Source organism: Macrotis lagotis, chromosome 1 (assembly GCF_037893015.1).
Source record: "Macrotis lagotis isolate mMagLag1 chromosome 1, bilby.v1.9.chrom.fasta, whole genome shotgun sequence".
Taxonomy (NCBI): Eukaryota; Metazoa; Chordata; class Mammalia; order Peramelemorphia; family Peramelidae; genus Macrotis; species Macrotis lagotis.
The window spans coordinates 535,159,729-535,186,271 of NC_133658.1; positions in this window are offsets into that span (position 1 = coordinate 535,159,729).

Genomic DNA, 26,543 nt, shown 5'->3' on the forward strand with positions numbered 1-26,543 from the left:
ATGGAGCCAGCATTCTCTAAAAATAGTGGGGATAAAGATATAGATCTATAAGTCATCTGCACATGAACTCATAGAAATAGAGTAAATCAATGAGGAAAAGCAGAGAAAAAAAGAGTCAAGGACAGAACCTTGGAACACTTACATTTAGCAGACTGGAAAGGATTCAAGGGGGGAAAAAGATAAAAGGGAGTGATCAGAAAGAAAAGAGAAGCATGAGATTATTATATCATAGAAGCCAAGGGATGAAAGGGCAACAAGGTGAAGGTAAGGGTGATGTATGTTAAAGAAAGATATAGGATAAAGATTGGGGGGGGAGTCAATTTTAAAAATTAATTAATTCAAAATTAGTTAATAGTTCTTGGAGAAAGATGCTCCTATGTAATGTAAATAGAAGATAAATTTCCAGGGATTAGAGGTATGAATGAATAGATGTTGAAAAAATGGGATATGTAAATGCAGACTATTCTATATAAAAGTTTGACAGTGATAGGAAAAGAGAGATTGAATAATATTTGAAGGGATAATGTTAGCAATACAAAGATTCAAAGAAATAGAACTGAGCAAGATTATTACCTAAAGGTAAGAAACTGATAATGGGCTAGGAATTGCTGATGAAACAAGTCAATGGAAGACATGGGAGAAAGATTAGTTAGAAGATAGAAGGACTAACTGTGGCAACAAAGGACCCTTCTTTTTTTTCTAAAATTGAAGGGAAAAAAGGAAAGGTTGAATGAGAAAAATGAGAAGCCAAAAGGAGTTGGGATAAATTCATATCGGAAAGCCTTAACTTTAATAAAGTAGTAGATGAAGTTGGGGCAGCTAGGTGGCACAGTGGATAGAGTGCTAGCTCTGGAGTGAGAAAGACTCAACTTACTGAATTCACATCGTCTCACACACTTACTACCTGTGTTACCTTGGATCAGTCAGCTATTTGACTCAGTTTCCTCATCTGTAAAATGAATTAGAGAAGAAATGGCAAACCACTCCAGGATCTTTGTCAAGAAAATCATATATGGGAGTCACAAAGCGTCAGACACAACAGAAGTCATCAACTGAGAGTGAGGAGCAGAAGAGTAGAAAGTGGAGTGAAGTTGATTAAGAAGATTTTAGAATTGTAGGGAATAAGATAGCATTGAAAAGAGAAGAAATAAAAGACAAAGAAAATGAAAAAATGCAGCAGTGAGACAGTTGAAAACTAGTAGCTTAAATTTTTAGTGAACCCCAATCTAGTAGTATTCATTCACTCAAGAGAAGCCATAGAAGAGGTAAATGGTAACAGTTTTCTGAAGTTGAGAGCTGGGAGAGTGGAAATTATAGAAAGTCAAGGAGGAAAGAGAATTGAGGGTGGATGAGGTACTTGTTGAAATGGCTAATCATATAAGTAGGGAAGAAGTCAAAGTCAGAACAGGATAAAAAGAAAATAGAAGAATTAGGTCATAATGTGCATAAAGGAAGTGAATGGGTGGAGTAAATAAATGAAAGGGGTGGAAAAACAAGAGAATATTGGTCCAAAAAGTGCATTCAAAATTCAGGATCAAAATCACAAATTGACATTGTCTATGTTGTACTTTTTATGTGTATTATATTAAATAATTCTTACATGATTGTTGTCTTTCATTCTCAAAAAAGACATTACAGCTCTGTGCTGAGATCAAGGTACAGTGTGTCCAGCTGTGATTGATCAGACCACTATGAGCTTAGAAGACTCTACCACAGACTGAGCATGAATAATCCAAAAGAGCATTTGGAGTAGAAATGACTTTTTGTTCATCTCTTTTTTCTTTTGAGCTACTGAAATTCTGCTTTGCTCATAGTCTACAGGATCTTCTTTGATTCTGGGTGGTCCTCTGTCAGCATTTCCCATGTCTCACAATCAATTCCAAAGTTCTTCAAAGAAACCTTGAGAGTGACCTTGTATCACTTCTGACCTCTTTGTCAGCACTTGCCTTATGGGAATGATCTTTTAGGCAAATGTACTTTTGAACAATGCTGCCAGCATAGCAGAGTTATTCTCTCTGTAGTAGAGACTCAATGCTTGGCAATTCAGCTCAAGAAAGGACTTTATTGTCTGGTATCTTCTCCTGACAGTTGATCTCCAGAATCTTCCTAAGACAATTCAAATAGAACCAATTCAGTTTCCTGGCATGGCTCCAGTAGATTGTCCAGGTTTCACGGTGTAAAAGAGTGGGGTCACCACAATGACTCTGTAGAACTTCATTTTAGTAGGCAGTCTAATATCTCTTCTATACTATTCTTGATAGCCTTTCAAACACTGAGCTAGGTCTATGTGTGTCAACTTCTTCATTATCCATGATTATTTCCCTAGAAGGTATACTGCCAAGGCAATTGAATTTAGTTACAGTATTCAAAATGTCTCCATTTGCTATAACTAGTGGTTTTTATGTATGGTTGTGCTGGCTGATGGAGAACTGTTTTCTTGGTGTTAATTGTTGCCAAAATTAGTAGAAGCAGCAGAGAAAATCAATCCACACTTTAATAAATGATTATATATGAAATAGCTTTTCTGTTATATAACATTATAATCTAAGAGGAAGAGTTTATAAGAAAGGAACAAAAAATGCTATAAAGTCTTAGATTGTGGAGCAATCATATCTGATTAAAAGTTCATGAGGGGAGACTTTATAAAGGAAATGGTATTTGAGATCTTTAGTGGAAAAAATAATTTGATGAACAAATGAAGAATTAAGACATTCTCAATAAAGTAAACATCATTGAGAAGGGGAAAAGCTCAGAAGGGGAAAAGTTTGCTGAGACTGGAAGAAGTGAAATGAAATGAAAATAAAGTGAAATAAAATGGTAAAGATAGTTTGGGGTCATAATTATTAGAGAGCATCCTAGCTAGACTAAGAAGATTATTTTGTAAGCAATGGATATCCATTGAATTGAATATCCATATGGGGTCAGAAGCCAGATTGAAAGGAATAAGTGCTTGGAAAGAAGTGAAGGCTGCGATTGGTGTCTATCTGGCAGATTCCAAAATAAAGGGAAGAAAGCTAGACAGAAATTAATCTATGAGTTAAGTACAAGATGGATTAGAGGAAGGTATGATGAAATCAGAGAAGAAGGAGTTTTTTTTGGTGGAGGAGATTTGATTTGTTTTCTATACAGGGGAAGCCTGAGTGTATTTTTAGTCAGAAAGAAAAGATATTAGACTGAGGTGATAGGCATATGAAGCCAGTATAGTTAATAGACTGGAAGGAAAAAGCTAAAGCTCAAGGTATAGGAAGCTATAATCAGGATAAAAAAAGGTTTTTGAAGAATGAGTGAATAGGTGAAAGAGGTAAAAGATTAAGAGATTATGTCCAAAGAACAAAGATTTTGGAAAAAGAGGTATTCATTATGATAGTAAAGTCTAAGAATTCTAAGAGTTGAGCTACATTGAATCTTAGTGGTCATCTATTTTACACCCCCACACATACATAAACACACACATTTTATACAACTCTGGAAACTAGCATCCAGAGAGCAAACTGACCCAGGACATATTGTTTAGTAAGGAGCAAAGTAGGCATTCAAACCTAAATTATCTGTCAAATTAAATTTTCTTCCCATGGTCTTTCCATTGTGCCATACTATCTTCATAGGTGTGAAGAAGGTGGAAGTGTCTTAAAAAGGAACAATAAAATTGTATGACATGAACCTGAAACAAGAAATGGTTAAATGATAGCAGCAGAGTATGTTCTAAAAGTTGCAAAGATGATGATAGAGTGTGTTAACCTTTTCCTTCTGGCTTATAAACTGGAGGAGTGGAGGAAAAGAGAAGCATCTCTTGGAGAGGGCTATGAAAAATATGATATAGTGTTGTGTATTGTAGTAAAAGAAATTCAACTTAAATATAAAAGGAAAAGTGATAGAAGAAAGATTTAAGATGCAGCAGAGTTTATTTCCAGTAAAATGGAGGTTTGTCAGAGCATGATAGATAGGTAGACAGAGATGGAATGAACCTGATGAAAGAGAAGAATGTATGATATTATGATACAACAATTGTTTTAAAGATGAAAAAGGATTTGTCCCTAGGGATGCAGTCCTTGGATGGAAATGGTTTATATTGTCAAATAACATCCAATGTATATATAAAAACTTTATAGAGAAGAAATAAAAACATCATAAAGGTTTTATTTATATATTTATTTCTCAGTGGAAGTATGAGGTAAAGGGTTGATATTTATCTGCAAGACCATCTTATTATGAACAAATATACATATAAAGCCCTGCAATCATCTAATAGTAGCAGCATTTAAGAAAAACTAGCAAATTGTATAATTATGGTGGCATTTATACTTATTTATCTATTTAAAGCAACTTCTTATACTTTCACTAAATTTTTAGTACTTATGAGCATATGATATTGATGCACTTAAATTATACTGTTCCCTTTCTTAACAGGGACCCAGGCAACATTAATATTTTCACTTGATAATATTTGTAATCAAGACAGAAGGTCTGGCTTAAGCCTATAAATCATCATGTCTTACTATAGAATAATGAGTATTGATGGCTAAATATTCTTTACTACTATCTGTCACTTGGCAATAAAGGAAAATGAAAAAAGCATTCAAAGAGACCAAAATTTTAGTCTTAGTTCTGGCTGCCTAGCTGTGTGGCCTTGGAGTAAGTCACAACTCTTCTGAACCTTAGTTTCCACAACTGTAAAATGGAGGTATTAGAGTACACTACCTCCAAGGTCCTTTCATTCTCTAAGATTCTATGTTTTTAGATATGCTGGGAATACCATAACTGAATAAGAATCTTTTCAATTAATAGGCACTCATTTATTTATGTCTGATAGACTATTCATTCTTCCATAAACAATTGACCACTTCTAAATAAATCAGACTGATAGTCTGACTTTATCTAAATTTCTCTTGAATCACATGAAAAGAAACTGAATATTTTTATCTGGTTTCCCTAAGCTTTCCTTTCCTTCTTTTTTCTTTCTTTTTTTGGGGGGGAGTACGGTTCTGTACTTTACAAGAAGAATGATCATTTATAGAACTGTAAGCTATTCATTTTAATTTTGAGTGAATTTTGAAAGAGGCTTGTAAGAGTGAAACAAGAGAAGATAAATTGAAAATTGGAGATAAAAAAGAAAATATATACAAGATTTTACTGGGATCTAATTGTTTTCCACATATCATAGTAACAGCCATTATCTTTCTTTCTAAATTTATGTCATCTGTGCATTTATCTATATTCCTATTTGTCTATCATCTATCTGTCTTCCACCTGCCTGTTAATGTCTATTTATTTGGCATAGTGAGTTGAGCTGTCTTTGTCTGCAGAGAAGAAAAGAAGAAAAAAATGATGAAAAGTCTTGGTGTAACATGAATAGCAATGAGGTGAAGCTAATGGCTGATGTGCGTATGAATCCTGTAATGAAGTGGCCCTTGAATTAAATTAATTTAAAATCTGGCAAATATTACTCGGCATGTTTGTCAATGTGCTGTATAATTATTAATTTGTTCATTGAAGCAACTGTATAAATAAATAGAGAGCGGAATGCCATGATTAAGCTAGCACTGAAAATCCAGGGTCCAGGAGCTCTACAATACAGGGATCTAAATAGCCTTCCTGGGTCCGACTTTTACATCTCCACATAAATCCACATGTCTAGAACAGCAAATTAATTGGCACACATTTAGATGCCAACAGGGCTTTTGTATTCTCAGTGCACATTTTGTCTTCTCAGAGTGAGATGTTAGTAATGGGGGTTTTAATATTACCCCTAGGGGAGCACCAGAAAATCTTAACAATTTCCTTCACTAGAGTATTTTCATTAGAGCTAAATGCTGTGCAATTTACATTTGAAATCAGGTGTAGGGGTGAGCATAATGTGACAAGACATGTTGCCGTGTTACTTTTTTTTTGTTCAAATGTTCCTTATTTACTGCCATAGAGTCTCAGAAGGAAAGCATGCAAGTCAAAAAAAAAAAAAAATGAAATAGCTCTCCATTTCTTTTCTGCCCTTTTCAATTGAATTACTTGGGGGTTTTCAGAAAGTTAAACTGTATTTGATTCAAGCAGAAATTTAAAATATCTTTCTTGCATACAAAAGAAAGCATTTCAAAAATTCAATGTATGTAAAACAGAATTAAACCCAATACCACCTGAGAGTAATAATGCAAATTTTCTATTGGAAGGTCTAAAAACCTATAAGGAAATAAGCTGTGAGCTAGTGGAGATATTTAGTTTTTAGAGATTATGATTACCTAGTTGACTAAATTAAATTATTTACAAGGTCACCTTATGAGAAATTTATTTCCAACTGAGAACAAAAATTATCTAATGTCAGTAAAATGAAAGAGCAATTAGAAAATTCATCAGAGTCCTATTTATGCCAACCTCTCAGTCTGAATTACCTAAAAAAATTATCTTACCTTCTATGCTCTAGAGTACTAAACAGCAAGGAGAATTAATATTTTTTTATATATGGTGAGTCTGAACTCTGACTAATGTCTACAGTAGAGAAGAACAATTAGCACATGTGTAAATTACTACTGTACAAGATAATCATTTGTTAAAGCTAGACCGTATGTCTTGGCAACATATAAGCCATCAACAGTATTAAGTAAGCCTGAATTCCTCCTATGGAAAAACTGAAATTCAAACCTGGTAGTAGAAATCCAATGTATTTTGATCTATTGTGGTCGTGAGTGATTTTATTTAAGGTCAAGTGCCTTATTTTAAAAAAATGATCAATCTTAAGAGGAGAAATGTAAATAAAGAATTTTTTCTTCAATAAATATGAGCAAGTATACACACACACACAAACACATATATATGTGTGTATATATATATATTATATGTATATAATATATATATATATATAGTAAGTGCCTAATATTTGCTATTAACTAATTTATGACAAAAGCAGTAAAAGCCATTGAAAAACCTACAAGTTGGATAGGACAATATCCCAGAGTCAAAATGTCAGTTAATTAAATGTGAATGTTCATTTGTTTGGGCTTTCAGAGATAATATTCAGTGTCTATTTCCTCCTGGGTATTTTAGTTTTAATCAGGGTCAATGAATTGTAGTGTCACATCTAATCACTAGACTGTTATAGCTGGGGCAGAGATAATAAATTGTTGTCAGAGGTCCTAAGCTTGCTTGTTTGCTTGCTTTTTTGCAAGGCAATGGGGTTAAAGTGGCTTGCCCAAGGCCACACAGCTAGGTAATTATTAAGTGTCTGAGACAGGATTTGAACCCAGGTACTCCTGACTCCAGGGCCAGTGCGTTTATCCACTGCGCCACCTAGCCACTGGGAGATCTGACAGTGCTTGAAGTGATCTTTTTAAATCTTGAATGGATATTGTCATGAAGACACAGACTGATTGGTCACTGAGATAAATACAGGAGATAAGTTGATTTGGGCATCTTGTACTGAGTGAGATTAACTTAATTGTGCTTGTTTTTGCAAAAAAAATGAACTTTATGAGAACAGTTAAGAATAAACATTAACTATCTTTAAGATAGTCATTGATGAATTAGGTGGTAGAATGGATAGAGTGACTAGAGTTAGGAAGGTGAGTTTAAAAATCTAAACTCAAATTCATTGAGGTTAGGTGACCCCGAATAAGTCACTTTAACTTCTTTGACCTCAGTTTCCTCAACTGTAAAATGGAGATAATAACAGCATCTACCTCACAGTGTGTTGTAAAGATCAAAAAAGATAATTATAAAGTGTATATCATGGAGTCTGGCACAGAGTAAGCATTAGGTAAATATTAACTATTATTATTGCTAAATTGATAATACACAATGAAGAATAAGAAACAGTCTCTTGGGCATTAGTTGAGTTTCTCACTAGTCTTCAATTATTATCAATTTCTGCTTAAATATCAATTATAAATAGAGCAGCAAATAGGATTAAATGATCCTAAATATTTCTTGGAATTAAATGTGTGGATTACATTGCCTACAATTCAGGGACTTTGAACTATATATATATATATATATATATATATATATATATATATATATATATATATATATATATTGTGTGTGTGTGTGTTTTCTTTAGGTTTTTTGACCCAACCGTAAATCATTCATTTCTGTTTCTGCTGATCATTCTTTGACTCTTGTTTTAAGAAGGCTTAGGATGGTGTAGCCAAGTGGCACTGGGCGGGGGGGGGGGGGGGGGGGGGGGGGGCAGGGACTTAGTGACAGTCAGTAAGATGTGAGTTCAAATCCAGCCTTAGACATTGATAGCTTGTGACCTTTGCCTTGCAAAAAAAAACTAAAAAAAAAAGCACTGTCAGATCTCTTGTAAACTCTTAAAATTTTGACAATAGACACCACTTTATTACAAAGTGATAGAAACCCTGGAATAGTGTCTGAAGGGTGGGAAAGTTGTGAATGGATGGATAGTCCTTCATCTGGTAGCTTCCTACTTATTCTATTATCCCTACTTATCCTATTATTCTTTATAACTGGGTTCTAAGCTGTTATGTCTACATTTCAAGGACTGCAGTTATTTGTCAGTGCTCTCTAAATTCAGAATTCCTTAATTTTGTGCTCCCTAAATTAAGCATGTTGATACAAGGTTGCATTTGCCCTATTCCATTTACAGCTTTGCTACTTTTCTAAAACTACTCAAGTCTCTAAGTAGATCAAATAATCCCTGTTGTCTAAAGACATGCTCATTCCTACCTTTGTTTCTGTGTTCATGCTGGTTTTTTGTCTAGAATGGTATGATCCCCCACCTCAATTTTCAAAATTCTATCTCTCTTTGAAGGTTCAACCAAATGGAACCATTCCCATGAAGTCTTTCCTATCCATTCTAGACAGAAACAGATTCTCCTTCCTCTCAATCTGACCTTTTCACCACTCACTTCAATCATCATATACAATCTTAAAATAAAATTATTAATGAATGTGTCACGTTCTCTAAAAGATTTTAAGCTCCCCAAGGACAGGGTCCATGTTTTATTCACCTTTGTATTTCTGGGGTCTAGCACAGTTCTTTGTATATTACAAACTTGTTGAATGAATAAATTATGGTTCTGAGACTTTTCCTGTTGATGTTTCTATCATCTCTTACCTCACTGGCAGCTGTCACTTATGCTGACATTCCTCCTTTTTTTTAATCTGTTGTGCGTTGGGCAAGATAAAGAACTGATGACTGGTAAGGGTGAAATAAATTTTCAAGCTAGCTCATAATAATCTTGACTTAGTTACAAAATACTAAGTCATTGACTTTAACAAAGGTGACCATACTCCTTTCCTGGAGCAAAGTACATGGACTTTTGGGCAGCTGTAGTTCTCTTTCCTTAGAGACTCTTTCATTTATAATTATATTCTAAGAAAACCATGATGGCTTAAGATATGGAATATTATTATAACTCTAAAACAAAATATTAAATGAGGTAGGCAATTTTTTATACACAAAATCACAAGTAACAATCAAACCAGAGGATGAGGGGGCAGCTAGGTGGCACAGTGAATAGAGCACCAGCCCTGGAGTCAGGAGTACCTGAGTTCAAATCCAGACTCAGACACTTAAAAATAACCTAGCTGTGTGACCCTGGGAAAGTCACTTAACCCATTGCCTTACCAAGAAAAAAACTAAAAAAAAAAGAAGATGAGATAACAGTAATACAAAAAAAATCCACTTGTCCACTTGTCATTTTGTGTGTGTGTGTGTGTGTGTGTGTGTGTGTGTGTGTGTGTGTGTGGACTTGATCTCTGTAAATAGACCCATTATTTGTAATTGTTTGGATTTGTCTTTATTTTGTAATTCAAGAATAATCTATACAGACAATACCCCCCGCCCCATTCTCCTCCACATTATTATTAGCAATAAGGCTTTGAAATTCTAAGGCTCACAATGGTAACTTGACCAAACCTGAAGACATCGAAGTTTATCTTAGTCACTTTCATAGCTCCCTTTCTATGTGCTTTTTCCCTTTATGGGCATCTTTATGGGTGTTTTCTCTTCATATATCCATGGTTTTTGTGAATTTGCTCATGTTTTCCCTCAGGAATCATACTGAATTTGGGATGAAAATAAAGTTCATTGTTCTCAGTCCCTGTCCTTTCTTGTTCTCTTTCATCAGTGTCCATAGTCTTCCCTCTCCCTGTCCCCATCACTCCTCCAAACAAATATCCAGTGTCTTGACATGTTCTCTCTTTTCTTTCCCAGACACGTTTTCCTAGGACCATCATTTTCACTAAGCTAGAAATCAATAATAAGAGCTTAACATGTCACTATTCCTGGAGGTATCATGATTCTAATCAGGAGAATTCAATCTTGCAATAAACATTGAGAAAGAGGTCACTACATCCCAGGCACTGTTCTTAGAGCTAAGGAAATATAAATAAAAGTTTCTGCCCTCAGAGAACTTACATTCTAACAGGATAAAAGCAAATATGTGCATACCAAATGAATGCAAGGTAATTTGGAGAGGGAGGGAACTAGCATCTAGAGAGGAAGAGATCAGCAAAGATGAAGTAAGTGACATGTACTGAGATATCATTTAGGGCATCCATCTTCCAATGCCACCCTAGTGACCCTAAAATCATTCTATTTACTTATCATGCTACACACTTATCAAGTAAGTGCATGCTGAAACCCGTCTCTAAGGGTTCTTTATGGTTGCCAAAGTAAATATCAATGGAGAATTGTATAGAAAGCATTTTGGAAAACTTAAAACCATATAAATGTAATTAGTTCTAATAAGTATGATGCAATGTTGATGCAGCATTTCCCAGCTGCTGTGACATTCTATCTTGAAATCACCTGGGCATGCAACACTCTGAAAATTACTGGCCCACTTCCTTTTTCCTCTGGCTATAACTTTAAATCTATTCATTCATTCAAACAAATATTGATTGAGTATTTTCTATGTCCAAACCACAAGCTGGGCAATGATGGCCCTAGACTTGCCTTTGTGCATTTCCAATAGACCAAATTGGAAATACTCATCCTACCACTAAATAAACCCTGAATTCAGAGCTCACAACTAAAAGTGAAAGGTCAAGTTATTAATATAGGAAAGGAAAAGCGTGACTGAAAACTTCAAAAATATCAGGAGTTTGAGTTTAAGAAAATAAGACATTCTATTCTGTCAACTCAAGCTGTCAATCAACACCCATTATTACCCCATCCATTTGACATGAGATCGATAGTATAACTACTTTCTGATGTCAGATCAATGGTATGACAAAGTTTGGGAGTGACAGCTAAACAATAGCATCAGCCTGAGGTATGTGAATGTTATTACCAAGAATATCAACTCAAGTTAAAATAATAAACCACTGTCTTCAAAGTGTTGTGAAAGGAACATAGAAATTCCCTGAAATTTTAGTGCTCCCACTTGTATAGATAGAAGGAATAAAAGATGTTTTTATTTCTTAGTTTTGCAAAGTACCTGTTCAGCAACTGAGCATGTGAGAAAAATGCAGAAAGATACGGAGTCCATGAAACTTGCAAAAAAAGATCCCATAGCAGCAGAAAAGGTGAGCACTACTTAATAGTTCATTGTTTAAAAGAAGGAAGGCGCAATCTGGTCAGTACTACACTGTGGAAAAACCTTTGATTTTCCTGAATGCAATAAATCCCTCTCCAGAAACTGCTGATTTCAGATTCAAATATCAGGGTGGGGCCCTTGACACCTCAGAATCAGACTAGTATATAGGAAATGTAGGAGGACACTTAGTCTCTCTCTCTCTCTTTCTCTCACATACACACACACACACACACACACACACACACACACATATATATATATATGTATGTATATATACATATACACATCTGGATCATATGAATTAGAAAAAGACTTTCTGGAACATTTGGAGCACATGCTAGATGAAGCATGGTCACATCCAGAACTAGTCCAAGGTTACTTCAAGCAATTTCTATTAAGAAAAAAAGTTGGTCTTCCTTCATTGTTCACTTCTTTCCCTTTTTAGCTCCATCAATCATCAAGATGTAAATGACACAAAACTATTTAAGGATTGACCTTTTCCAGGAGTATATGATTTTAAATAAAGATTGGAGATTTAGATAAAAGGATGAAGCACTAGATTGTAAGTACCAGGAGTTTAGGAATTTTGATTCATCTAAATTTTGTGTGCAACTACAATAGCTGGTTTTTGTAATATTAGAATGTGCAAAGATTTTACATATAATATCTCATTTGAGTCTCACCGTGGACCCCTTTAGGTTGGAACTATTATTATTTCACAAATGAGAGGGATAAGACTCCCAGAGAAAGTAAATGACTGGTTCATGGCCCTTCATACCTAAGTGTCATAGCCTAACCCAAAAGGTATGAAGTGGAAACAGCAATAGATCTGATAACTGGCTTTGGGTTCAAATTTCTTCTTTCCCACCTATTTGCTTGTGTCATTCTTCCCAGGGCAAAGAAAGAAAAGAGGGCCGTTCAATTCTGTTTTTGAAATGCATAGGAGAAGTATTAAAGAAATTATGTCCGGGGCGGAGCCAAGATGGCAACAAGAAGGAATTGAGTCTTAGGAGTCTCTGATAAAACTCATAAGCTAAGGACTCTAACTAAACTTTTGAGAGACAGAACCCACAAAGGGAACTAGTGAGGCAGTTCTCCTACTCAAGGTAACCTGGAAAAGAGCAGAAAGGCTCTGCTCCCCAGGTAGGAGGGGCAGCCTGCCAGAGGGGTGGCCCGCCAGAGGGGTGGCCCGCCAGAGCGAAAGAACTTCAGCCTCCCAGAGGCAGCCCCAGGGTGCTGGGAGCCGCAGCTCACAGCAACAGGGGAGTCTCCAGAGCTGCACCCCAGGGAGCACGGGGCACAAAGTGGGGGAACAGCAACAGCAGGGGACTTCTGCCAGAGCGAGCACATGAAGCCCAGCCCTCAGGGCACACAGCCAGCATCTTGGTCTTTCTGCAGCCCAGACCTGGATACAGAAGCAGGCAGAGCCAGTAAGCAGGAGCCCCCAGGGCATGAGCCCATTGAGCTGAGGGAGGGGAGTGAAGAGAGAGAGACTGCCTAGCTCTGTCCTCTGCCCCTGGAACAGGACTCTGGGGCTCTGACCACATTCAGATCCAGATCCCAGTCTAGGCCCCCCAATAGAACAGGGCCCCCCCCCCACCTTGGCCCCGTGGCAGAGGGGGGTGCTTATGATCATTCACAGACCAAGAGGGAGGACAGAACCTCACACACTGAGACCCTTGTGAGAGTGTCCCAAAAGCTCAGGAAGCATCCCAAAACCAGGCTTAGGCTGGGAAAATGAGCAAGCAGAGAAATAAGAGGAAGACTATTGAGAAATATTTTGCAAATGAGCCCAAGAAGGATCAAAATACTCAGTCTGAAGATGAGGAAGCACAAGCTCCTGCATCTAAAGACTCCAAGAAAAACAGAAATTGGGCTCAGGCTATGACAGAGCTCAAAAAAGACTTTGAAAATCAAATGAGGGAGTTGGAAGAAAAACTGGGAAAAGAAAGGAGAGAGAGATGCAGGAAAAACATGAAAACAAAGTCAGCAGCTTAGTCAAGGAAATCAAAAAAAAATGCTAAAGAAAATAGCATGCTAAAAACCAGCTTAGGTCAAATGGATAAAACAGTTCAAAAAGTTATGGAGGAGAAGAATGCTTTAAAAAGCAAAATTGGCCAGATGGAAAAAGAGATAAGAAAACTCTCTGAGGAGAACAAATCCTTCAGACAAAGAATAGAATTCAGGGAGATTGATGAATTTAACAGAAATCAGGAATCAATACTTCAAAACCAAAAAAATGAAAAATTAGAAGAAAATGTGAAATATCTCATTGAAAAAACAACTGATACGGAAAACAGACTTAGGAAAGATAATTTAAGAATTATTGGAATACCTGAAAGTCATGATCAGGAAAAGAGCCTTGACATCATTTTCAAAGACTTACTACAGGAAAATTGCCCTGATATTCTAGAAGCAGAGGGCAAAATAGAAATGGAAAGAATCCACCGATCCCCCTGCAAAAAAGATCCCAAAAAACCAACCCCTAGGAATATTATAGCCAAGTTCCAGAACTCCCAAGTCAAAGAGAAAATATTACAAGCAGCCAGAAGGACACAGTTCAAATATCGTGGAGCTGCAGTCAGGATCACACAGGACTTAGCAGCAGCTACATTGGAAGCTTGTAGGGCTTGGAATACAATATACCAGAAGGCAAAAGAACTTAGAATGCAGCCAAGAATGAACTACCCAGCAAGGCTGAATGTCCTCTTCCAGGGAAAAAGATGGACTTTCAATGAACCAGAGGAATTTCAAATGTTCCTGTTGGAATGGCCAGAGCTGAACAGAAGGTTTGATCTTCAGATACAGGACTCAGGTGAAACATGGAGATTGGAGGAGAGGGGGGAAATATGAGGGACTTAATGAGGATGAAATGCATGTATAGAAAAATGATACTGATAATATTCATATGAACCTTCTCAGTTAATAGAGCAGGTAGAGGGAGCTTTTATAGTTGAAGCACAGGAGAAAGCTGAATTCGAAGATAAAATATGGTGTAAAAATGGAGTCAATAGTAAAAAGGGAAATGGAATAGGAGAAAGAAAAAGGGGGGGGAATAGTCCAAGATATTTCACATAATAAGATTTTTTTATTACAATGAGTTATTGCAATGATATGGAAGGGGGAGGCAAGGGAGAATGAGGGAACCTTTGCTCTCATAAGAGATGGCTAGGAGAGGAAACAGCAAATATACTCAATGGGGTATAGACATCTAGAGTAAGAAGGAGGGGGGAGCAGGGGGAAGGGGTGGGGATGTGAATAAAGGAGGAGAGGATGGACCATGGGGGGAGGGTGATCAAATATAACACATTTTCTTTTTTACTTCTTGCAAGGGGCTGGGATTGGAAGGCCTGCCCAGGACCATAGGGCCAGGTGGATTCTGGGCCTAAGGGGTGGTATGGGGGCTCAGGGCTTCTTGGCCCCAGGACCAGGAATCTGTCTGCTGCACCACTCAGAAACCCTACAGCAGAGTCAGAGTGAAAGGAGAGAGAAAATATAGTACATGGTAGTGGAGAAATAAGAAAGGAGGGAGTTGCGATCAGCAATGGCAACGTTGGAAAAATATGGAAGTAACTTTTGTGATGAAATGCATAGGAGAGAACACAAGGAAGATCAGAATAGACAAGCAGAATAACTTTAAAGTAACATGATAATTTTATTATATACAAAAAAGAAAGATAATAGAGATTCACAGTTTTGTGTACAATCCTTTCCATTCTATTTTATGCATGCAGAAATGCTTGTTTCAGTTGATTGTTATTATGTTAAGAATTAGACTTCTGGAAATAGGAAACAAAACAAACAAGAAAGAAGTCACTTTACTCTTCTTTATCTACTTCCTTATTTGTAAAAGGAGACTGAGTTAGATGTCCTCTCAAGTCCTCCAAATTCTAAATTTATGATTCCATTGTATTAGAAGAAATTCCCTGGACTTATAGTCCAGAGAGTATCCACTATGTCATGCTGCTCCTCAGGGGCTAGCTCAGGGCTCTGCACAGACAAGACACTTAATAATTGTTTGTTGAATTGAAATGACAATGGAACTTCAGAAATGAGTCTGAAATGAGTTGAGGAAGATGGATGGACAGACTTCCTGCAAGACATGGAAGTGATATTAAAGGTCAAGTCTATATAGGACTTGTCAAAGAGTGGGTATTAAACAGGTATTACATAAATGAAGGTTTTCTCAATGTCTTAACTATCTCCTATTGTCAGCTTTTCAATAGCTCTCATCCATGTCATTTAAACATAATTTCAAAGAAACTTTAACCTGATATTTCTGAACAATCCAATGATGTATCAAAGTACAATCATTGTCCTGACCCTTCTGCTCAATAATGGACCATTCATTGCATTTATATATTAACATAATTCTATTGATAATATATTGATCTTTATTCTGTCCCTATAAATTTGGAAGCACTTTAAAATGTATTCACTCTTAACAATATAGAATAACACACACACACACACACACACACACACACACACACACACACACACACACAAACACATCACTATTCACTCATTAGGTACTCATTAGGTACTGTGTTTGTCATTTACCAAATCTGGCTGTTTGATTCAGTTGATTAGCTCAATACTAATGAAGACAAATTTGTTGTTTTTTTAGGTTTTTGCAAAGTAATGGGGTTAAAGTGGCTTGCCCAAGGCCACACAGCTAGGGCATTATTAAGTGTCTGAACCCAGATTTGAACTCAGGTACTCCTGACTCCAGGGCCAGTGCTCTATCCACTGCACCACCTAGCTGCCCCATGAAGACAAAATTTTTCAAAGTTTTTACACATTATGACAAAGTTTTTTAAAACAAAATCTCCTCCATATGGCATCACAGTTGAACTCAGCAGATATTTTCATATATGTATGTCATTCTTCTTAAGCTAGGAAGGTGAAAATTTAGAGAAGTTCACTAATTATTAGGATAATTTACATTTGTTAAAAACTTTACAGTTTCTAAAACACCTTCACATATTAATTTACTTGACTCTCACAATAATATTCCCATACGTTTTTGTAGTCCATGACATGAATAATGTAATCATATTATATAAAATATGAATAAATGATTCCATTTTATTAAAAATCCAGATTTAAACTTGATATGACAAAACAAAGAAACCAAAAAAAAAAAAAACCTAACAAGTAAGTTACATAGTATACATGGTATATTCTCACAGAAATATATAAGCCCCTTGAGAGCAAGGACCATTTTGAATGTTTCTTTCTTGTCCCCAGTGCCTCTAGAAGTTGTTTGGGGGTTTTTTTCACATAGTAGATGCTTAGTAAATGCCCATTAGATTTAGATTGGTTTGGATTATATTAATTCAAAAGTGGAATGATATATTTCAGAAGGCAGGAGATTCCCTCTCTCTAGAGATCTTCAAACAAAGGTTTAATAATCACATCAGAGAAGATTTTTGTTCAGATTACATTAATTATGCTCTGCCATCATTTCCAACTCTGAGAAGCTGTGATTCTGAGCTGTCCACAAGTAGTTCAAGTTGCCTCAAAAGGTAGTATGGTTCTCAGCACTGGAGATCTTGAAGCAGAGGACCATTTGCTATGAATTTTGTAGCAGAGTCTAAATTGTGGTTCATGAAGATAATGGAATATAACTGTTCTTAGAAATGACAACTGTGATTAATAGAGAAATATACAAAGATTTCTATAAACTGACACAAAGGAAAGTAGAACAAGAAAAGTAACCACATACACTAATTGCAACAATATTAATATTAAGAACAAAACCATCTAATCTAAATGTTGTCAAAATATAAAGAAAAAGCTCATCCACAATGAAGATATATGAAAATACTCCTCTACTGATCTTAATACTTTGTATGTATTGAGGCCTATGAGTGTGAAACAGTGCATAAAGATCAGGATTTTTTTTAATCTTTGTCATTTTCTTTTCCATTCTTTCTCTTTTTAAATTCTTTATTCTAGGGAATGATTCTCTGGGAGGGAAGAAGAAAGATATAGAAGAATAAAGGTAGACAATATAAAAGCAAAAATAATCCAAAAAATACATTTTAAAAAATAATTTCTCTGCAAGGTTCCCTAGTCAGTCTATATAGGTTAACTAGATGACCCCTAAGTCCTTTCCAATACTGAATTTCTATGAGTCTAGATACACAGCATGATTCCAGGATTCCTACTCCAAAACTGAGTCCCAGAAAGATTGTCCTTTCCTAAGGTCAGAGTAAGTGACAAATTCAATATGCAAATCTTGGGGTTTTTCCATTGTAAATTCAGTTGTTCTTTCCACTAATCTACACTGCCTCTGAAAAGATGCTTTAAAACACATAACCTACTAGGTTTGAAATCATCTTCGTTCCCAATGAACAGAACTCTCTTTAATGGTCTCTCTTCTTCCCAGCTTATATTCCTATCATATATTCATCAAGTCAGTACAGGGCAACACTCCACTTCAGATTTTTAGACCCTGCCAACTATATGTAATCATTGAAATGTTCAGCAAGATAGGAGATAGATTCTAAGTCAATTTAAGGGCAGTGTAATAGATACGGGAGGTGTTCAGAGTAGTTGTGGGAGGCTTTTTATTCTGATTTAGTGTGGCAGGGATTATTTCAGAAAAAGTGCACATCCTAGCCACACAATCACAGTAGCTGAAAGGTAGATAATGAGCAAGTCCCCCCTTTTCCCCTCTATTTGTATGCCTTTACATTTATTCTTACCAAGAAGCAGTTTCACTTACTTTTTAACAGCCCAAGTGCCACTTTGTCATCAAGCAGAGATTCCACCGAAGAACTGAGCATTACTTAAAACATAATGAGGAGTGTAGGAGATGGTGACTGCCAAGAAACAACTCAACAAAAATGACTCAATAAAGTTTCCATTGCCAGCTGTTACAAATGATGCCTGTAAGATAAGATACATTTATTTTCTACAAATTACATCCCTGATAGATAGTATTTCTTGCAATTAAATCAAAAGCAAGGAGAAGTTTCTGGAAGAAAAGGTAGGCTGACCTGGATGATGGGATCATTTGGCTTAATAGCCACTGCAAAGAGATTCATCAATCTAAAAGGAAACTGTGGCTCCAATCCAAAGCTAGCTCTGGGGTCTTGTCTCAGAAGAATACAGAAGTTCATACAGCCAACAAGTAAGCAATCCCTTCCAGGAGGAATGGGGAAACCCTTTGTATTAACCAAAGGCTGATAATTACACCAAGCTATTAAGGACAAAGTGATCATTATAATAACAACACAGATATCACAGATAATTTCTAGACATAGGGAGTAACTAGCCCATTTAGTGAAAGCTGATAACTCCTCCCTGGATGAAAAATCCTCATTTGTTAAGAACTATACTTCAGCATCCATTTTATTTCCGGTATATTTCAATAAAATGATCTTTTTCCTTTCTCATTCTTCCTCTCTTGAATAAAATTTATTAGACTAATCAAATGCCTCTGTGGTTGGACTGGGTCACAATTTTGGTCCACACTAAACCATAAAACAATTGGACTAAGAAGAGTAGTTTGATTCAAGTGTTTTTATTTATACTAACTGCTTCGTCCAGCCATCTTCTTCTCACCATGCTGCTTACATCTTTATCTCTCTCTCATTGAATACTTGAAATCTGTCCCTGAGTCCCTGAAAGGTGACCTCTTATAAGTGAGTTTTTCCCTTATTTTGTGGTTGAACCAAGCCTCCTCACCATGTAGTCGTGTAGTGTCATACTCTTCCCTTCCTTCCTTGACTCCCACATGTTTGTTGCCTTGTACCATTAAAATGCAAGTTTCTTGAGGGCAGAGACCATCTTGCCTTCTAATATTTATATTCCCAACACTTAACAATTAACATTCAATAACAGCTATCATTAATAAATGCTCTATCTTCTATCACTCAATTCCATCAGCTCCATCAGTGACAGTCCATTGCCCTGTCCATCTCTGATTTCAAATTTCCTTTTTTCTTGATGAAATTAGGTTTATTTCATCTTGATGTAATTAGACTTTTATTACATCAAGTATTATTAGACAAGTCCCCAGTGGAGATTTAGTAACAATCTCCCCTTGGTCTTGGAAAATAATAAAAAAGACTTGGCCACCCAACTGAGCATCTAGGAGAGGTCTCATTAACTTCAGATAGAGTCAGTCCCTGGTTTCAAGTTGAAATTATATGATTCCATGGAGACCCAAGAATTGGCCCAGAGTTTCAAGAAGTATTGCACCCCTTGGGTTTTAACTGAGCCATATAAATGGAGCAATACCTCTATTCAGTAAGTGTCTATCCTGTCAGAATTTGTGATTGAGAGCTGATTAAACAGGTGAGCAAATTTCAGGAAGTTAATATGTCCCATCTAATCAAGGCTAAGTGTTCTTTCTTTGCCCAAGCCCTCTTATTGGAATGAGTACCACATGGTAATGGATAAATAATTCTTCAAGGTTGTTTGAGATGCAGATCCTTAAGTAAGTTATGTAGTGTTCATATCATCTAAAGGAGAAGTTATCATGCATGCCTTAAGATGAGTGTCACCACAAGAATTAATTATAGCTTTACCTCATTATTCAAAAACTCAATATTGCAAGATGGCCTGGTATAGTATTTCTGAAGCAAGAATAAAATTCACTATACATGATCTTAAAAAATCACTTTACAGAATGTTAAATTTCCTCTGACCACATGTTTTGGGAAATACACTTCTTTGTATCTCTTTATTTATGAATATGTTTGACATTCAATTTAACAAACATTTGCTAAAGGCCTACTACTATGTGAAAGCTACTGTGCAATGCACTGGGTTTGCAAATGGGGTGGGGGGGGGGGCAGAAGCACAGTTTCCATCTCAAGAAGTACACATTCTCCTGGGGTGCATAACATGTAGACATAAATAAGAAAATTCAAAGAGGGAGGAAAACTTCAAGAACTGAGGAAGATTTTTTTAAAAAAAGCTTCATATCTTATATTATTCTATCACTTTTCCTCCTTTCAATTTATATCACCTTTTCATTTCTTATGGTCAACATCTTCCTCAAAGTGCCACATAATTCATATAAAACATATTCTGACTAAAGATGTGCCTGATATCCTAATGTAGAATATTGAGGAGGATAATTAATAAAAGCTAAGGGACTTTGAGTTCTATATATTAGGCTCATAATCATATAGAAGCTCTGAGCTTTCACGAACCTGGTTAAATCTTGATGCAGTCTCAAAAATAAAACATGCCACACAAACAAACACAAAATCTCTCTGGGAATGCCAAAATCTGACTCATTCCCCTCAAAAACCCATATCCCTTCGAGTTACCATGGTAATTAAAGAATTATCTTGCTCAGATATTTTAAAGGTTCATAAAAGAATCTGTGCTTCTATTAATTTTGAAATCCCTCCCAAGAACTATTAAACCGATCCATCACTGCCTATCCTTTGTAACTCTTGTCCTTGTCTTCATTCACCACAGATGGCCTACTCAACATGTGAGACCTTCCTCACTTTCTCCTGATACTGTGAGAGTACCTACCAGTGAAGTCATCTTATCTATCTATCCATCATCTCTTTCCCTTACCATTTGACAAGTCTACTTTTTTTGTTCCTATCATTTCCTGAAAGGAATCTGTTTTACTTTATTCTTCCTGTTCAATTCTAAACCCAAATAATTGTCCATCTGAAATGTGTAATTTCGGATAAGGATGGCAAATAAAAAAGCTACAAAGATTTTTCATCTAAATAAGCATAATACAGAACAACAGACTTTCTTCATCCACTTAGTCTTTCCTATGTAGATAGAAAAAAACAAATTCTTTTGAGTAATTACAAATTTCTTCCAAAAGATTCTTCAGTGTTTCAAGACTTATTGTAACCAACACAGTAACATCCTCAATCAGGAGTATCTGGAAGACCTCATCATAGGCAAGGAAACTTTTCAATTTGCAAAATTCTCTTCAGCAAGGACTCTTCTTCAGATCTCCTCCATCATAAACCCCTTTGGTAAGCATTTTTATGTCTTTGCCTTATGTTTCCAGAAATGTAATATGTTGTTTCTTTTGTTATGTATTTCAAAGAATCTTGAGTGATTTTAATGTATAGATGAGAGACACCTTGCTGAAAAATAAATATTAAGGTGATATTTTACTCCACCAAATCAAATGGTCTATTATAATCAACAAACAGTGAGTACAAGAGTATCTTTTGTTCCCTACTTTTTTTAGTCAAATGCAAAGTAAGAGTGTGATTCATTATTGAATATAGATACAAAAGATTCCCTGAGCCCCACTAGTACTAGTATCAAGTATGTCCTCAATTCTTATGAAGATAATTTGCATAAATATTTTATCTAGCTAGGAAAGTAGGCATATAGATCAGTTGATGCTGATGCTTTTTTGGTTGTTGCTCTTGAAATTATTAAGATATAAGATTTTTTCATGCCTTTGGAATCTTTCTGCTCTTCAGAAATCCTGCATCTAAATCCTTTTGTGATCTCATAATTCTATATATCCCCTACTACACCTGCCCCCTATAAACAGTTTCATCTGATTCAGGTGTTTTTACTCTCTTTGTGCTCATTAATGTCATTTCTATCTCTCCTATATGCACAGGCATGGGAATGGAATAGCTCTATTTTCTTAATGGTGATAAGTTTGTTATAGCAATAACATTACCAGAATTAACATTAGAAAGCATGTAAAAGTACAGAGAAAAACCTGGTGACCATGGAATAGTTTAGATATTTGTGTCCTAATCCAAATAGCAAGGAGAGAGACATAATTCATCTTTGATCTATTTTATGCTTCCTTTATTGAGGCACCCAGCCACCATTGTTACCTGGACAAGTCTACATTTTAAGATAGTTCTCTGTTTCTCAGTTGGTTCAGGATCCCTTTGTTGCTCATCTGGAAACCAATGCCTCTATTTAGTATTACCAATCCATTATTTCAATCCACTAACTCTTCCAGAAATCCTTACTCACAACTTTTTGAAGAATATTATCCCTATAACTTCTCTTCTGTCCCTTACCCGGGAAGTACATGAGACCGAATTTTCTCAAAACTATTTATATAAATATTAATTACTGTATTTGCATCCTTGCATCGATTTCTGGTTTTGTTCTAAATGTCATTTTCCTTCAGATTTTTTAAATTATGATAGAAAAGAAAAGTTATTCTAGATGTATTCCACCAGTATTTTATTACTTGCCTCGTGTTGGTTATCAAAAAGCTTAATTCTTTAATTATGTAATTTAAAATGTTTACCACTATTGGTTCTGCAACCCATGGCCATAACAGATCACAGATTACTAAGAAATGGAACTGGAATAAGATAAAAGAAGGATATAAAAGAAATATGTTACATAAACTTCAGTAGAACTAGGGACCGAGGGGAAGAGTTCCTAGTTTTTATCAGTCAATTAATTCATAGAAGGTATATACAAACCATTGGTAAGTCAGGTAGGAAAGTCAGAAATTTGAACTAGGTAGACAAATGGAAATCAGAAAGACATATAAATCAAAAAGCAGGGTAAGGCTGAAGGTGCAAAGCAGTGTTGGCAAAAAAAGATGAGATCCAAGAAGATTCAGTATCAAAATCAAAATCAAAAAGTACAGTGGGTTTTCAAGGATCCTAGTCATAGCCCAGGTCTACCACAAGAACTTGAAAGACCATAAGCAGTCCTAAATATAATATAAATTGTCTAAATATAAAACATCACATTAAAGAAGAGTAGAAACAAAGATTTTTTTTCAGATTTATGGCTAGTGGGAGAGAAGAGTCAAACAAGGATTAGAGATCACAAAAGACAAAAATCACAACTAAAAGTATATAAAAAGTTCCATGGTCAAACTAGAAAAGAAATTATTGAATTATTGAATATGGAAAATCTCTACTCAAATATTTTAGATAAAAGTAAAATATTCAAAAACCTATAGGGAGTTGACAGAAGAGTATGGCTTAATATGTAAGTGGTCAAAGAATATAAGCAAACTGTTTTTTTAAGAATCACAAAACATCAGCAATCATAATCGAAGATGCTCAGTTTTATTTACTCTGAGGTTTTTATCACACACTAATCATGCCAGCAATAATACTTTAAAATGAAAATGTTATTATAAGAGCTGGAGAAAATCAGTCATTCAAACACATAACTTATGAACTATTCAGATTCACAGAAAATAATTTGGAATTATTTGAGAAACAATAACAAATCCTTTAATCTATGATTTTTGTTGTTTGTCCTTCATTTTCAGAGGATCAATTACATCACCAGATAATGTTTTTACTTTCTTGTGAATTTGTCTTAACTGGGAAAAGATTTGCATAAAGTCACTTTCTCTTCCAGAGTCATCAAAATCCAGTAGGAAGACCAAAGTTAAGATAACTATGATGACTCAGGATGCTATGGATGACCTTGGTGTCTTTTATGTTTGACCAAGTTCTAAGTGCTTCACAGCATTGGCTTCAGCTAGCTTCACAGGTAATGGAACAAGCTATTATTATTCACCCATTCTGCTGGGTGAAGTCTTCACATCTTTGATGTAGACAATCCCTTACTCATCAATGAGTTTGAGTTCTGGTTTAGCCCATATTTCATGTTGGTTTGCCATGGTATGGCCACTGTACATGCAACAGTTTCTTGTAGTCAAAGATGAAGGTGGACAACAAAGGTGCATAAGCAGTCCTGAAAGGGGTTAGTTCTCCTTGAACACCCCATACAGGCAACAAAAGTAGAACCACTGACTTAATAGTACCAGGGAGAGAAAAATGGGCTCAAATAAGGAAGAACTTCCAACCAACTGAAATAATTCATTCTTAGAATGGAGTTCCTAGAATCTTTTCCATAACTGGAAGTCTTTAAGAAGAGGTTAGATAATCCCCCCTCCTTGTCATGTATACTGGAATCAGGGATTTCTTCAGGTAGTGGGAGGTCATACTAAATAACAACGTCCTTCTAGCCCTTAGATTGTAGATTAGTACCCTTACAATAATCATCTATTGTAACTACTACCCTATGCTACACCCCAGTGGTCCTCACTCCCATACTATGGTATTGAGATCATCCTCTGCAGGATCTTTGACATGGCAAAAGACAAGCACTCCATAGTGCTCATGGCTAAGGCTTCAGTCAGTGTAGTTAAAATAGATGTTGAGATTCCAGTTGCTAAATACTTGGGCTCTGCAGCATGACCAGAATTCCTAAATACTATGCATATAACCTAACAAAGTAAGGTTAGAAAGCAAGATTATATAGATGTTAAAATACTCATAACACTTATTTCTTTGATGGCAAAAGAAAAAATATCAGAATGGTTAAACTAACAATGGTATATAAATTTAATGAAACCTTCATACTAAGAAATTACAAATTTGAGGAATTTGAGGTAACATGAGGAAACATATGAACTAGAACAAAACAAATAAAGCAATCAGAAAACAAATATATATTGTGATAATATAATGTCAGTGGAAACACTAAAAACAAGTAACTAATTCAAATTAAATGCAGTGACAAATATTGGAAGGTAAAGGGTGTTATTTTATAACTAGAGGGCTAGAACAGACCTTAGAGGTTATTTAGTATGACCTCCCACTATGTGAAGGAAGCTCTAATTCCATCTCTGACAAGGAAGGGGTCTTTCTAACCTCTTCTAGAAGACCTCCAATGATGAAGAGAATACTAAGACTCTCATTCAGGGAATGGATATGCCAATTGTTTGGAAAATAAAACTCTTATCGTCACAGCATCTCTCATACATTTTTTTCCTCTTCTTTCTCATAGATGATTCCCCAGTGTAGGAACTCATCACCACATGCTAGGACTATTTTAAGAAACTTAATATTAATCATCCTGCCTCAATCTCTCCTCATTGCAGTCTATCATCCACTCAACTGCAAAAGTGTCCTTACAAAAATGAAGGATCAATTATAAAATGCTTTCCTACCTTCCCAATCTTCTTATACACTACTCCTTTCCACAGTGCTCTACAATCTATTGATGTTCCTCACACATGATACTCTATCTCTCAATTTTTTGCCTTTTCAGGCTGGCCTCCATATCTGGAATGATCTCCCTACTCATCTCCAGCTTCCAATTTTCCTGGCTTCCTTCAAGATTTAGCTCAAATCCCACCTTCAACAAAAGGTGATGAAACTTTGTCAGGAGTTGATTCTTCAAAAAGCTCCAAATCCATCTTTAACAAAAATAGATTATTATTCTAAGATTTTTCAGTTTAGAGGCAACACTAGTTCTGTTTCATCTCGGTATCTTTAGGGCCATACTATGAAATTCACTCACTGTTGCCCTTCCTGGTTCTGATAGCTTTCAGGTCAACGTCCATTCATGTGACTACTTCGAAGTCCCCAGGGCTTGAAGACTTAGAGTTTGAGGTGATAGCAAGTTCCTTTTAGTAGATGATGATTTGAAAGAACTGATAATTCAGAGGTTATTCAAAAGTGAGTAATATCACCTTCATCTCTTTCTTCTGTTGCAAATGCTGCCAAGATTATTTCAGATCATTACTCCAATACTCCTAGAGACAATGACCATCAAAAAAAAAAGGTTTTACTATATAGTCTAACCAGATTTACTAGAAAGTCATGAACCCTGAAATTGTTTGGACAGGACATAGCAGAGATGAAATGTTAAATGTCAAACTAGCAGTCCTGTAAACTGCTTTATATTCTTATGAGATTTAAGTAGCAGTCTCCTGAGAGATTGTAATAGTAGTTATAAGTTAAATTACTGAGTCCTATACTCTATGCATCTTTTGTATTCAATAGAACTTTGAACACAATTAGAATATAAATAGAGCACGGTTAGAATTGTGTTCATTAAAAATTTTGTGTATAGGAAATAAATATCTGTGCTTTAGTTGATTGACATTTTATATCAAAAACCTTTTCCTGCCCCTTTAAGAAAGAGCTAGACATAAGTTAAAACCTAAGCTTCTAAGTAATTTGTCTCTTGTTCAAGAGATTAATGAATCAAAGAGAATGGGAAAAAGAAGGAGCCTACCATTTCCCCTGCCCCCCCATTATAGTTCAAGCTCCCCTAGGGTTGAATCTGGTCTAG